Source organism: Oryx dammah, unplaced genomic scaffold, assembly GCF_014754425.2.
Source record: "Oryx dammah isolate SB20612 unplaced genomic scaffold, SCBI_Odam_1.1 HiC_scaffold_23, whole genome shotgun sequence".
In the NCBI taxonomy this organism is placed as follows: Eukaryota; Metazoa; Chordata; class Mammalia; order Artiodactyla; family Bovidae; genus Oryx; species Oryx dammah.
This window is the reverse complement of record NW_024070207.1, coordinates 122440755-122453107: the sequence shown is the minus strand read 5'-3', so window position 1 is coordinate 122453107 and position 12353 is coordinate 122440755. Positions and strand designations below refer to the sequence as shown.

The window sequence follows — 12353 nt, the reverse complement described above, 5'->3', positions numbered from 1 at the left end:
GATTGATGCTAAAGCTGAAACTCCAGTACTTTGGCCACCTCATGCGAAGAGTTGACTCACTGGAAAAGACTCTGATGCTGGGAGGGATTGGGGGGCAGGAGGAAAAGGGGATGACCGAGGATGAGATGGCTGGATGGCATCACTGACTTAATGGACGTGAGTCTGAGTGAACTCCAGGAGTTGGTGATGGACAGGGAGGCCTGGCGTGCTGCGATTCATGGGGTCACAAAGAGTCGGACACAACTGAGCGACTGATCTGATCTGATATTAAGATTTTAAGTGATTTTTAATAAGCAAAACGTCAGCCCTACAGCTATGACTTTATGCTAGAAAAACATTACACGTTTGGATGACTGCCGATGTTAACAGAGGACTGAATCCTGTTGTTAATCGTATTCAATGTGTTCTCTTACAGCAGTGTTTTTGATAAGCTTCTGATCCCATAATTTTAAAATCCAATAAAATGTAAAAGAGACCAAAGCAATGCCCTGGAAAACTGAGCAGGCATTCTAATTCATCCTCACTGCTCTCTCATCAGGAGAGCTGTTGATTCCACATCCATCACTCAAGAAAACAAACCTGTTATCTGCATTATCTTCTAGGTCCATGTCTATATTTTACTTCCCATCTGAACAAACAAAAACCTAAAAGGACTAATCTTTTCATTGAATTGAAGACGGAAACTTGTATATGGAATTGGGTCTTCATCCTAACTCTGCTTTTGTTTGCTCCATGGCATTTTTCAAATTGAATATATACATGCAAACAGTGAAAAACAGTTTTTCAGCTGTCCCTGAAAAAATAGTTTTTCAGTTTTTCAAAGGACCACAACTGTCCTTGTCCTTTGAAGACTATTCTATTGAAAACATGTGATGAGACCAACAAGGAAACATCAAGAAAGTAAATGGTTTGCTCAGGTGCTTACAAACCAGCTTTCTTTGCTGCTTTATCCTATAACTGAAATTCCAATCATAATCTCATGCATGAAGGGACTGCTTCTTCCTTGGAGCTGTTGTTCAGGCTGTTTCTCTCTCTGAGCCATTGCTCATATTTCTTCCCCAACCTCAGAAGCCTGGAAGAGCCTCCACTTCATATATTGACAGTCTATCTTCTTCCAGAGCCAGTTCAAGGTCCCCCACCTTCTATGAGGTCTTTGTTAATCACTTCTACTCATTCCAAATTCTCCATCCTCTCAATTTAGATGGAATCAGCAGGTATTCCAATACAGTTTTACTCCAGTTTAATATTTCTATGCTGTTCTCTAACTTTTCCTGTGTCCTATCCAACCAGAATGGTAATCTGTATGAAGGCTGAGGCAGTTTTTTTTTTTAATTACAAGGTTTTGAACAATGACAGAGGCATAGGTATTTGACAAATACTTGCTGGTGGATGGACTGAGGGATCAATTCTTTTCTTGGCTGGTAAATGGAAGAGGGTATAGGGAAAAGACTTGTTCCTGGGATAAACAGTCACCTAACTATCTGGTTTCATAAAGGATCAAGGCATAGCAATCATATTATCCCTAAAGAAGAATTGGGGGGAGCCCCCTGGTTTCACATTCACCATATCCTTCAAGTTGGCAGCACCTCTGAATTAACAGCAATGACAAGGACTTGCTGAAACTATACTCACAGAGAGAAGGGAGAGTACAATCTATTCCCTTGTTGGAAGAAGGGGACATCTGTAGTTCTGAGAAGATCGCCCAGTTGGGAGAAAACTTCTTCCAAAGTCATTTATCTTATTCTTCAGCAACAGTGGCGCAAAGCCTGGGATTTGGCACACCAACAATTATGGTAAGTAGCTCAAAGCCTCGGCATTTAAGAAGGAGGAGAACCTTTTAGTTGTGATATGCTGAATGGACACTTTCAGCCTGAAGAAGGTCATACCACATGTGATGGATGATGCAATAAATTTGGTCTTATAGACACTGAAGAACTTTAGAGAAAAATTAAAATTACAAAAGCATGCATTTAAATTATATGAATAAACTGATGTGTACGTTATAAATATTTCCACAACCTGTCTTTGGAGCATTTCAGCAAAACATGCATTCTGCGTGCTTGAATAGACTCTATAGTCAGAACAAGGCAATATTCTCCTTGTTCAAATAAATGCTCTTAGGCTGAAGAATTTCAACAGCCCACAGGGAGAAAGCCTAGAAACTGCTTGAGCAAATTCTAAGCATGCCCACGTGGTTTCTGCTCAGCTGCAGGTAATTATCAATCATATCATTCTGGCAAAAGCTTGAAAACATCACTTGCTTTCTCATCTTTTTTTCTCATTATGCTTTTCTCCCAATAGAAAAATACCATTTTAAAAAATAACAAACATCCATATCTTTCTATAGTTCTTGACAGAATGGATAGTTTATAATGTTACCCTTTCTTTTACTCATTTTCAGTCCATGGGCATGGAGCCATTTCATCTTTTCCAATTCATCATGTATGTATGGTAATAACAACAATGTGCAATATACCTTACATTCAATATTAAATATAAGATTTAATTTCTTATATATGTGGTATATCTTGGAAACAAGCAGCAGAATTTGCTTCAAATACTCACCTAAAGATGCCGAGCACTTATTCCAACTTTGGTCTTGTTGCTCAGAAGCATCTGTAGAGCTGCTTTTTGGAAACTCTCCTCAGATATTTACATATAACATGCCTTTGAATCACACCTTGGTTAGGAAAAAAAAAAAAAAACCCACTACCCTTCCAGCACTATCCATTGTCATATTTTCCAAATGAGCCTAAGCAGTGAATTTTTTTTAAACCTTAGTGTTTTCCAAAATGCCACTCCTAGGTATACACCCAAAAGAATTGATAATATATGTCCACACACAAAGACTTGTAAAAGAGAATCCATCGCAGCATTATCCATAAGAGCCGAAAAGCAGAAACAACCCAAATGTCCATCAACTGATGAACAGATAAACCAGATGTGCTCTCACATTGGAATATTTGCATGTTGGAATACTATTCAGTAACAAAACGAAATGAAGTCCTGATACACGAACCTTGAAAAAATTATGCTAAGTAAAAGAAGACAGAGATGAAATGCTACATATTGTATGATTGTATTTACATGAGATGCCCAGAACAGGCAAATCCAAAGAGACAGAAAGAGAAAGCAGATTAGTGGTTTCCAGGGGCTGGAGACAAGGAGGAATGGGGAGTGATTGCTTAATGAATACAGAATTTCTTCTTGGAGTGATGAAATACTCTAAAATTGATGTTTTCACAATTCTTGGCCTATTTGAGAAACAAATGGATTCTACATTTTAAATCAGTGAGTTGTGTCATGTATGAATTAAATCTCAATAAAGCTTTTTGAAAAAAAAACTAAAGGCTATAACTGAAATCTCCTTAATAAAGGGGTACTCCTGTAGAACCTCCCTACAATTTTTGTGAAGAACAATTTGAGACTTTCCAGAAAGCACTGAGAAAGAAAATCAGTTTTCTTACCCATTACCTCAATCACAGATCCATCATCCAGCCATCCATCCAACAACAGTCAAACAGAACAGTCCACAGCACAGAGTTCCTTCTCACATGACTCCAGTCTCCCCAGCTTAAGAGATAAGAGGAAATGTCTCTCCTTCTACATTCTTACTTCTTGACAGCTATTGTGAAAAGTAAATACAAAAACACTTAAGGTTTGGTTTAAAAGTAGAGGTTCTCATGTAAAAACGGTGCATTTAAAATTTTATACCAAAAAAAAAAAAATCTAAACAAGTTTACCCCCCAGAGGGCTAAAATTTACAGTTCTTGATATTTGGGAGGAAATGTTAGCACCTTCATCAGAGAGAGAAGTAACCACTCCGTCTTTTATGCTCCTGTGCGTGCCAAGTTGCTTCAGTCATGCTTGACTCTCTGCAACCCTACGAACTGTATAGCCTGCCAGGCTCATCTGTCCATGAGGATTCGCCAGGCAAGAATACTGGAGTGTGTTGCCACACCCTCCTCCAGGGTATCTTTCGACCCAGGAATTTATCTCTTATTTCTCCAACATTGGCAGGTGGGTTCTTTACCACTAGGGCCATCTGGGAAGCCCAACACACTTTTACAACAGGTTGCTGTTGCTCTTTAGTCGCTAAGTCATGTCCAATTCTTTGCAACCCCATGGATTGCAGCACACCAGGCTTCCCTGGCCTTCACTATCTCCTGGAGTTTGCTCAAACTCATGTCCATTGAGTCGATGATGCTATCCAATCATCCTATCCTCTGTCACTCTCTTCTCCTTCTGCCCTCAATCTTTCCCAGCATTAGGGTCTTTTCCAATGAGTCAGCTCTTCACATCAGGTGGCCAAAGAAAGTACTGATGCTTCAGTTTCAGCATCAGTCCTTTTAATGAATATTCGGGGTTGATTTCCTTTAGGATGGACTGGTTTGACCTCCTTGCAGTCCAAGGGACTCCAAGAGTCTTCTCCAGCACCACATTTTGAAAGCATCAATTCTTCAGCACTCAGCCTTCTTTATGGTCCAACTCTCACACCCATATATAACTACTGGAAAAACCATAGCTTTGACTATACGGACCTTTACTACTATAGTATTCTGGCCTGGAGAATTCAATGGACTGTATAGTCCATGGGATCGCAAAGAGTTGGACATGACTGAGTGACTTTCACTTTCACTTCACTTTAAATAGATTTTAAAAAAACAAGAACATACTGTATAACACAGGGAACTATATTCAATATCTTATAATAACCTATAATAGAAAAGGAACTGAAAAAGAAGATATCTATATATACACGTATATGTATAACTGAATCACTTTGCTGTATACCTGAAACTAACACATTATATATCAACTATACTTCTATAAAAATTTTTATAATTGCTTAACTTTATACAAGTAATACATGCTTGAGATGAGTGAAAATACAAAAATGCAAAAAGGAGGTTTCAATTCATCTAGAGAGATTATAATTTAATATTTTGATGTATTTCCTTCTGAATTGTCTTTTTATACACACTCACTTCAAAATTCCAAGTCACTTATATATAGAGTGCATTGATTTCTGATTTGGGCCTTGCAATGTGGCAGAAATTTCCATTAACAGTCAGAGTCTATGCCCCTATTCTTTGACTTTGGGTTGGCCTTCTGGCTCAAACAATAGTAGACAGCAGAAGTGATGGTATACAGTTTGCAGGCTATGCCTCAAGAGACTTTGGAGCATCTTCTCCCTGTCTTACAACCCTGTCTCTGCTGTGAGAGTCTGCTGGAGAATGAGAGACAATGTGGGCCTGAGATGAAGTGTCTTTTGCCAATATGCTACAAAACCACATATGCATAAGCAGCAGAGCAGAGATCAACCAAGTTCTGCCCACATTAACAGAACTACTTCATTAACCTACAGAAGGTTCAAAAATAATTGTTCCATGGTACAGAAAGCTAAGTTTTGTGGTTGTTTGTTAAACAGTTTATTCTAACCATAGCTAACTGGTGCAGTATATAATTCTTGTCTAAGTTCTGAGAAGCTGACTCCAGCTCATCAGAAATGGAGTTGAAAAGATATTGGGCACCTGAGGATCATGGAGAGGCTCAGAACCAAGTTTTCCAGAACAATTTCCAAAAGGTTTTCAGAACAGCATAGAGCTGACCTAATAATTAAACTGCATTTGATCCTCCTCCAACTCCAGATGCTATAGTTTATGTTACCTCCAAAATCTCAACCTTGCAGCAGCCACACTATCACCAGACAGATGCCACTCTCACCAGAAACTCAACCTTTCTGACACTGCAGCCTTCCAAAGCTAGAAGTTTCTGCTTCCACTGGTGTGAGAAAATGGATGCTCTCATTATGCTCTTACCTAGAGAAACCTAGGGAGCATTTTGCCTTATAAAAATATTAAAAATAGACAAAGGACTTGAACAGATACTTCACTGAAGTGGATATAAGAAGGGCCAATAAGCACATGAAAAGATGTTAAACATTGTTCATGCTTAGAGAAATGCAAATCAAAACCATGGTGAGATACCACATGTACCCATATTAGAATGGATAAAAATGGAATCCACCAACACCACCAAATGCTGACAAGGACGCAGAAAATCTAGAACTCTCACACACTGCTGGTAGGAATACAAAATGGTACAACAATCCTGGTAGATTGACAGTTTCTCATAAAGTTAAACACATATTCACCATATGATTCAGCAATCCCCATCCTGGAATTTATCCTGGAGAAATGAAAACTCCTGTTCACACAGAAATCTTTACACAGATGTTCATAGTAGCTCTAGTCATAATCACCCCAAACTGGAAGCCAGCCAAATACTATTTCCCAGGTTAATAGATAAACTATGGTATATCTATACCATGAAATTTACTCCTTGGTAACCAAAAGGTACAAACTATTGATAATGGGTGACAACTATAGGAAGAGTCTATATGACATATTTTGTTTTTTTAAAAACCTTTTTTGATATTTTGTCTTACTTGTAACAAGGACTGCTAAGTCACTTCAGTCGTGTCCAACTCTGTGCGACCCCATAGGCAATAGCCCATCAGGTTCCCCTGTCCCTGAGATTCTCCAGGCAAGAACACTGGAGTGAGTTGCCATTTCCTTGTCCAATGCATGAAAGTGAAAAGTGAAAGGGAAGTCGCTCAGTCGTGTCCGACTCTTTGAGACCCCATGGACTGTGGCCTACCAGGCTCCTCCATCTGTGGGATTTTCCAGGCAGAGTACTGGAGTGGGGTGCCATGGAAATCAAATGATGATATTAGTGCTTAAAGAAGAAGAAAGTATGAATTGAAATGAGAAAAATCTCATTCAGGAAGCTAGTTAGAAGGACTAGCATGACAGATGAGGGTCAGTGCCAGGATGGACAGAGAGAAAAAGATAAATATGGCCACTGTGTAGAAAGAGGGATGTCTTCCCTTATATGGGGCCATATGAATACAGAATATAAACAAGAAGGAACAGTCAAAAATATTTTCAAGGTTCTAAGGCTACAAAAATGGTTACCATGGAAGAAAACAGGAAAGTTTAGAGAAAAAGCTGGTTGTGATATGTTTATTCATTTAGTTACTGTTCCTTTTCAGGGAGAAAAGATCACTAATTATTTGAACATTTAGAGTTTGAAGTGAGATGGAACCTATAAGGAGAACTATCCTATAGGCAAAAGGAAATATGGGACTAGTATTCAACCAAGGAGGGAAACAATAATTTGCATCTCTAAAGGACAGAAGTGAGAGCTGAAACTAAAACATAATATTAACAAGTGGACAAAATCATGAGAAAACCCACTTCTTCCATTTGAGTGAAATTTTATTTGACAAACATGAATATCCAATTTAATCTACAAATTTCTACCAGGAAAGCACATTACAAACATCTGTTTTAGTATTGCTCAGTTTTAAAGAAACCTTATGTTAGATTTACCTTGTAAGAGATACTTAGTATCATAGAAAATAATGACATCAACTTTTGTTAACCAAGAGAAATATTTTAAGTTAAAATCAAGCTGAAGGGTAACAAGATCAGTATACTCAAGGAATGCAATATAAAGGTGTATTCCATTTTTCTCTGCAAAGCACCTCGCAAATCCATACTTTGCTCTTTGGAGATATTAATGTAATTGCTGAGGATGTTGGCCAATGGTATGATTTTTTTAATGGCATTTATTATAAAACAATCTTGGCAAGTGAAAGAAAACAGCACACACTGCTAATATTTTGGTAGAATTATGTGTTTATTCTAGCACTGTTAACAAGAGAGAAGTAAGCACTGGACAAGTACAGAGGAATGCTGCTGATGTAAATGAATATTTATTCAAAGCTCAGCTCTTCCAACCCCCTCTGATAGGGGAATGACAAAGAGCATTTTGATCTTGGATTTCTCCCAGTCTCACACGCCAACAAATACAGCACCCAAAGAAATGCTTGTTGATGGCCCAGGGAGGCAATAAAGGCAGACAAAGCAGTACCCTATGAGAGAGTCTCTGATGTGATGGAGAAGAAGGGTGGGAAAATCCAGATTAGAGAGAAAGCATATGGCTGAAGGGCCAATCATATACGTTGGCTGCTAGTGCTGTCACTGTCAGGATGTGGCTTTCTTTAGCCCCTTAGCCACAGTCTATACCCTCAGTATTGGAACCATATGACCACGCTACCATACAGGCAGGACAGGAGTATGTGGCTGATTAGTTAAAAAGTATCACTGTTAACAGATACATTATATTTTACTAATGTAGATGAACAGTGACCCTTGGTGTTCAAATGATGTTGCATGTATTCTTGCCACTACCACACTTGAATCATCAGAAAACATCAGACAAACCAAAATTGAGGAACATTCTACAAAATACCTGGTTGGCACTTTTTTAATGTGGAAAGATCATGAAAGACTGCTTGGAAGAAACTAAGTCGTGCTAACTAAATGGGATCTTGGAATTGGAACTGAAAAAGAACATTAACGTGAAAAACAGTGAAATCCACACTACTATTAATATATGCAAAAGAGATAACCAACAAGGGCCTGCTGTATATCACAAGGAACTCTACTCAATATTCTGTATTAACCTATTGCAGAATCTGAAAGAATGAATCTGAAAAAGAAAGAATATATATATACATATATATATATGTATAACTGAATCACTATGTTGTACACCTGAAAACAACACAACATTGTAAATTAACTATACTCTAATGGTGGTTCAGATGGTAAAGAATCTGCCTACAATGCAGGAGAGCCAGGTTCAATCCCTGGGTTGGAAAGAGATCCCCTGGAGAAGGGAATGGCTACCCACTCCAGTATTCTTGCCTGGAGAATTTCACAGACAGAGAAGCCTGGCGGGTTTTACTCCATGGGGTTGAAAAGAGTCGGACACAATTCAGTGACTAACACACTAAAAAGTAAAAAAAAATTAAGTAAAAAAAAATTTTTAATAAGTACACGCACTGATAATATTTTAGCAGGTATTGCCAAATAACTATGAAGTCTGATACCACTTTATAAGTTTTTTTTTTTTTTTGCCAACTTGCTAACTTTGAGAACTGATCATTTTTACCTTTGCCACTTTTACTGGTGAAAAATAAGAACCCATTAGATTGACACATACATACTACTATATATGAGTATAAAAGATGACTAGTAAGAATCTACTGTATAGCATGGGGAACTCTATTCAGTGCTCTGTAATGATCTATATGGGAAAAGAATCTAAAAATGAGTGGATATATATGTATAACTGATTCACTTTGCTGTATAGCAGAAACTAACACAACACTGTAAATCAACTATACTCCAATTAAAAATTATTAAAATAAAAATGACCTCATTAATATTTTAACTCCATTTCTTTAACCAAACAAATGTAAAATAATTTTAGTTAACAAAAGAAAACGGTGAAATCCAAGTAAGTTCTGTATTTCTCTTAAAAGTACCTCAGCAGGCATTTCCAAGACTACTTTGGTAACAAGCCTGTCACCAAGGTGTATTTCTTAGTTTTCATAAATGCACCACAGTTATATAAGAAATTAATGTTAGGGGAAGCTGGATAAAGGTATATGGGAGCCCTCTGTACTATCTGTGCTGCTGCTGCTGCTGCTGCTAAGTCGCTTCAGTCGTGTCCGACTCTGTGCAACCCCACAGACGGCAGCCCACCAGGCTCCCCCATCCCTGGGATTCTCCAGGCAAGAGTACTGGAGTGGGGTGCCATCACCTTCTCTGACTATCTGTGCTACTCGCCTGTAAATCTAAAATTATTTCAGGAATTCCTTGGTGGTCCAGTGGTTAGGACTCAATGCTTTCACTGCCAGGGTCCAAGTTTGATCCCTAGTAGGGGAACTAAGATCCCACAAGACACGAGGCAGGGGTCAGGCCAAAAAAATTTTTCAAAATTAAAAGTTAAAAAGATAGCGTGTATTTATTGTTTGTCTTGCTTTTTTTTCAATCTTAAAGGCTGCTTGCGTAAAAAATTAACTCATATGCAAAACAATTTAAGAATTCATGACCTACCTTCCAACCATATTATATGATTTTTAGTTTCTGGACACTGTCCTGCTTACTAATTCTTTCATACCTTTGCTCATTCTGTTTCTTCTACTTGCTTTCCTCCCCATCCCTGTTGCCAGACACATTCCTTATTTGAAGACTGACCTCAAATATCATCTTATTCCTTATTTGAAGAATGACTTGAAATATCATCTCCTCTGGCTTCCTCAGGCAGAGTTTGACTTCCTCTCTTATCCATTCTTAGAGCATCATCTAGAAACCTCTCTTTTATCTCATGTGATAAGGTTCTGAATATAGCCTATATGCTGCTGCTGCTGCTGCTAAGTCGCTTCAGTCGTGCCTGACTCTGTGCGACCCCATAGACAGCAGCCCACCAGGCTCCGCCGCCCCTGGGATTCTCCAGGCAAGAACACTGGAGTGGGTTGCCATTGCCTTCTCCAATGCATGAAAGTGAAAAGTGAAAGTGAAGTCGCTCAGTCGTGTCCAACTCCTAGCGACCCCATGGACTGCAGCCTATCAGGCTCCTCCATCCATGGGATTTTCCAGGCAAGAGTACTGGAGTGGGGTGCCATTGCCTTCTCCAAAAAACAGGCTATCTGGATTTAAATCCTGACCCAATCTCCTACCAGCTGTGTAACTTAGAGCAAATTACTTAATTCTGTGTCTAAACTTCCTTGTCTAGATAATTGGGCTAATAAAAACATCTCACGCAGTTGATATGAGAACTCAATGAAGTCATGCAAAAAAAGTAATTCTAAAAGAGTTTGACTCAAGTAAGCACTCAATAATTGTTAGCCATTATTATTGTTATAACATGTCCCTCTAGATTGAGAACATTCGGAACAAGGACCACATGTTATTTTCTTTTCTGGGTGGAATTCTCAGAGCCGGATTTAAATCCTCCCTTTGCCATTTATTGGCTTCAAACTTCTAGGATTATTTTGAGGATTTAGTGGTCCATTGCTTTTTTTTAATGCCAAAATTTATCGAATGGAGGTCTGTACACAGGCAAATCTTACTGTGAAAACTAAGACATGAGTAGCTCCCCAACTGCCTCTGCCCTCCAGGGTGGGGAGAGGAGGGAGGAGGCCTTAGGTGCAGAGGACAAGAGGGGGAACACAGCTGTAGGAAGGGAAGGGTCCAGGTTGGATGGTGTGAATCGACATTTTAAGAAAAAAAAAAAAAACAATCTATTCACACCCAGGGGCCAGGGAAGGGAAGAGGCAAGGCACTGCTCTGGTTCCATTCACAAGGGACACAGGAGGGCAGGGAGGCTGAAGGAGGTGGAGACCTGGGGGAGGGGAGTGGGCTGAGGGGTAGAAAGTCCTCATGCCCACCCCTCATCCTCTGTCCTTCTTTCTATTCCCTCCCGTCGGTGGGGAGAGGGACTCATTACCTCTGCCCTCTAGTCCAGGGGCCCAGTCAGGGCAGGAGCTTGGTGGACTATGGCCCCCATTCCCAGCCCCCTGGGGGTTCCCAGATGGCAGGGGTAGTTGGTGGCACCCTCAGGAAGAGCTGGTGAGAAGAGCTGTGGCATCGGTCAACTGCCAAGTCCAGGCTGGTCTGAGCGTCACTTAAAGTTTATGAGGATGGGGTGAGGAAGGGAGCACTTGTTGCGGTCCTCAAGTGAGAAGAGATGAGAACAGTGTTGAGAGATGGTTGGACAGTGAGTTGGACAGGACTGAAATTGAAGAAAGGAGAAGTGGGCGGTTGCTGGGGAGCTGTGTTCCAGGACATTGAAGATCATCAAAGAAGGTTTGGGCACAGGCTTCCAGTGTGAGCAGGCTAGAGTGGAGTGCAATGGCCTCAGGGGCCATTCGATTTGAATACCTTTGTCGAGGGGTGAGCTTTAATCTGAGGGAACTGGAACTCTGCGTAGTTGGGATTCATCTCTCAAATTTCTTCCCAGGTTGGTGTTCCCAGCACCTTGATGATCTCTACCAGCTGGTCTACCCCACTGTCCCCAGGGAAGATGGGCTAGCCTAGAAGGAGCTCAGGCAGTAGGCAACCAGCTGACCACACACACATTAATGAATGAGCTTCCCTTGTGGCTCATCTGGTAAAGAATCTGCCTGCAAGGCAGGAGACCTGGATTCGATCTCTGGGTTCAGAAGATCCCCTGGAGAAGGGAAAGGCTACCCAGTCCAGTATTCTGGCCTGGAGAATTCCATGGACTGTATAGTCCATGGGGTCGCAAAGAGTCAGATACAACTGAGCAACTTTTACTTTCAGTGGCTCTGAAGATCAGCTCTGGGGCCCACTAGTGTTGAGAACAGATGTACAAGACATTGGGCTCCCCTCAGATCAACCACTTTGCAGTGCCAAAATCACAGGGCTGGAGGACAGGGGTGACAGGGTCCATCAGCATGTTCTGGGGCT

At 40.2% G+C, this 12353-nt stretch overlaps 1 protein-coding gene and 1 pseudogene across 2 annotated transcripts in view; both read right to left on the bottom strand.

Annotated features, from left to right (window-relative positions):
• ARHGAP6 (Rho GTPase activating protein 6) overlaps positions 1-12353 on the bottom strand; it is a 546996-nt gene that overhangs the window by 513817 nt on the left and 20826 nt on the right. The gene's annotated exons all lie outside the window — the stretch shown is intronic.
• Positions 10516-12041, bottom strand: LOC120882458 (annotated as a pseudogene).